The sequence below is a fragment of the Lampetra fluviatilis genome, chromosome 57 (genome assembly GCF_964198595.1).
Source record: "Lampetra fluviatilis chromosome 57, kcLamFluv1.1, whole genome shotgun sequence".
In the NCBI taxonomy this organism is placed as follows: Eukaryota; Metazoa; Chordata; class Hyperoartia; order Petromyzontiformes; family Petromyzontidae; genus Lampetra; species Lampetra fluviatilis.
This window is the reverse complement of record NC_136331.1, coordinates 2,075,852-2,079,610: the sequence shown is the minus strand read 5'-3', so window position 1 is coordinate 2,079,610 and position 3,759 is coordinate 2,075,852.

Below are 3,759 nucleotides of genomic sequence, written 5' to 3'. Positions count from 1 at the left end.
CCAGCAGTGGAGTTTGGGGGGGAGCGGGGGATGGGAGGGGGGGGGGGGCCGTGGCCTTGCACACCGATGGTAATCACAGCGGTGGATGTGTTTTTTTTATTGCTGTTGTCTTCTTAATTTTAGAACGTTACTTGGACTCGGCCATTGGACCGTGTAAAGTCCGACAGTGGGTGAGCTGTTGCGTACTCATCGCGGCTCCGACGTGTGCCGGGTCCGAATCTCCCATCGGGGATTGGCAGCGGGTGGTTGAAACGAGCACCGGTTTATTTCCCGGGGGAGGTTCATGTAAAACGGGGGCTTCCGCCAGGGTAATGTGGAGTTTCCAACGGGTCAGTTGGATTTTTTTTTTTATGTATAATACATTAGAAGATGGTTCTAAAGAGCTTTAAAAGTTACAAAAACCTTGCGTTATCAAAAGTAGTGCACTCGGACGATGTAATTGTTAGAGATCAGATTCGCGGGAAGCGGATATCACAGAGCCACATCTGATGTGCCTTCTTCTAAATGGCACTCTGGTCCAGACACGACGGCTCGCGGGAAGAGGATCTCACAGAGCTACTACCTCTGAGATGCATTCGAATGATGCGCGCACCTCCCGATTCGCTGCGCTCAGTTGACACCGCGAGACCGAGGTACTTCAACCGAACATCTCAGCGGTGCTGGTTCGGTTGTCACGGCCATTGTGAACCGCGCGGTTAGTTTGCGGGCGCCACATGCAGCAGTGCAGTGTTAGGAGCCGCGTTTGCCACTCATTGCTGTTGTTCCTGCTGCTGCGTTCCCCACCCATTGCGTTGTTTACAGTTGAAGTGGGCGGCCGTGACGGCGTTGTTGTCGCTGTTGCGTGTTTACGGCTGTTAGTACCACCACCGCCACCATCACCACCATCACCGCCACCATCACCGCCACCATCGCTACCATCACCGACACCGCCATCGCCCCACTCTCCCACCATTGCCACCATCACCGCCACCATCATCATCACCCCCATCGCCCCACTCTCCCACCATCGCCACCATCACCGCCACCATCATCACCCCCATCGCCACCACTCTCCCACCGCCGCCGCTGCCTGTGTGCGCGTACCGAGCACCTCCACGTTGTCGTCGTGGCCGACGTCGTTACTGCGGCAGGTTGCCAGAGGGCTGCCCTCTGCAGGTCGTACACTTGTGTACGTACGTGAGTGTACGTACACGAGTGTACGTGCGACATGGGATCGTACGTGAGTGTACGTACGTGAGTGTACGTACGTGAGTGTACGTACGTGAGTGTACGTACGTGAGTGTACGTACGAAATCGCAACGGGGAAAAAGGGGGCTGTATCCAATTGGTGGGTTTGCAACTTCGCCGAATGTCGGCCGCAAGAGGCCCGCGACCTTCAGCTCCACCGTGCGAGTCCGAGACGGTCGGAGGTGGCGGCGGCCCCGCACCGGTGAAACCGCCCGTCGCCACACGCGCCGCTTCGTGCGTTTCGGCCGTGTCGGGTGGCGGAGGGCAACACGACACGACGCCTTTGGCCGTATCGCGACACGCGTGCCGACGCCCAACCGGAGAGGGGGCGGCGGGGGCTCGCGGAAAACCTGCGTCTCCGTGTCCCTCCCCCCCACGGTGCAGCATTGCGGCTCTCGAAATATCGAGACGCTGCTGCTGTTTGTGGGGTTTTTTCTTTTCTCTACCGACATCGAAAAAGAAAAAAAGGCTCCTGCGCTGACTGCCCCCTTCCCCAACTTCACGAAGCGTCTTGGCAAACGTGTTTCCTGCATCACCGACCACGGTGCGTGCCGCGCCGTCCCGCGTGACGACTTCGCGAGCCCAGAGTCGTTCGCTGGAAGAGGTTCCTAAAGCCAAGGGGCTCCGTGACCCCCCCCCCACCCTCAGCGATGGGGCGCCACGCAAAAACGTGGGTGGTCGCGTGCAACTCGTAGCAACTTGCGTGCGCGACTTGTTATCGCAGCAACTTTGATCGTGACCGGTTTCATAGCAACTTCGCACGCGACTGGTTTCGTAGAAAGTTTGTGAGCAACCGGTTTCGTAGCAACTTCGCACGCGACCGGTTTCGTAGCAACTTCGCACTCGACTGGTTTCGTAGCAACTTTGTGCGCGACGTTTTGGGGGGGGACACCTCCAGTGCAGCGACGAAGGACAACGCACACGCATTGATTGTGGCCTGTGTGTGTGTGTGTGTCCGTGTGTAACTAGTGGGGGAGTCCGGAGACCCGAGTTCGATTCCCGCTCACGGCCGCCACCAAGGCCATTGACGATTATCCGAACCGGTTTCCGGAATTCCCCTCCCCTCCCAGGTCGACTCAGCCGACAAGAATGAGTCCCTGGTGCGGTGTGTAAATATCACCACGGGGAGACAAAGGCGGCCGGGCGTGGTGCTGGCCACCCAGTCCCCTCGAATGTCGTGCCGGCCTTAACAGATGCGCGCCAACAGCACTTGCCCCAAATCGCTGTGAAGGCTATACGGGGGATCTTTGTCTTGTGTCTACGCAGGTTTACCGAGTTCACCGATTGGCTCAACTCGGAAAGCGATTGGAGGGGAGTGAGATGAGAGGGGACAGGTAGGAGAGTGGAGTGAGGAGAGGTAGGGGAGTGAGATGAGAGGGGGAGAGGCAGGCGAGTGGAGCGAGATGAGGATCGTGACGTGATCGTGTCCGACACGATCACCACCAACCCGCCTTGGCTCCGTTTGGTCAACGGAGCTGGCGATCAAGTTGCTGTTGCTGCTATTGCAGTAGCAGCAGCAGCAACACAAACACAATGGAAACCCCGCGACGTTCATGTTGCGGCTGAAGTGGACACTACAGAACCCGGAGCGGGGGTCGAACAAAGCCGCCGTGCCACGCGGCAAGTAGCAAGAGGGCGTGTTGACGGTTCCTTAGTCGAATGTAGTCGTTTTATACCATTTGATTGTCTGTTTATTTGCCCTTGCGTCACGAGAGAGATCGAGAGACAGACGGTGTGTGTACGTGCCGTGTGTTGAACTTCTTTCGCACCGTACGTAGCTGGCGGAGCTGGGGGGGAGACGCAAAGTCGTGACCACCACCACCACATGTCTGTGTTCACAACAGGTCTACTCGGCCTCAAACGAGCACCCGGTGCGATGTGTAAACTTCGCCACTGGGGAGATAAAGGTGGTGTTGGCCACCCACCCCCCTCGTGTGCCGTGCCGGCCTTCGTAGGCGCTCGCTAACAGCACTTGCCCCGACAGTCTGTTACAGGCTATGCTGGGGGGGGGGACATCTTTGTCTTTGTACACAGCAATCACACGTGGACTGCCGGGCTGCTGCTGCTGCTGTTCCTTCACCGACACCGTGACACACTTAGATTGTGACACACTTAGATTGTGACACACTTAGATTGTGACACACACACAAACGTTTCACTATCTGCGTGCGTTTCTCGATGTTTTATCTTCGTTAGTTTCTTTTTTTTAATGACCCACATGCGTTAAGTTTGTGTTTGTTGGGTTTTTTTTAATCTAGGTTAAGTTTTGCTATAACCGGACGGTCGCCGAAACACAATTATGCATTAAGCTCGGTCCGTTATGTTCTGTAAATGTGGATAATTTGTGTTGAGGCGGGGGGGGGGGGTTATGTTTTGTAAGTTCGAAGCGTGTGTGTCGTTTTTTTATATTTAAAAAGAAGTTCCGTTTCGTTTTTCAGTATTATTCTAGTGTCACCGCCGTGGTGATGGCGGGGGAGAGAGGGCCCCCCCCCCCCTCCACTGTTGTGAGAGTCGAGGGGGCTGGGGGGGTGG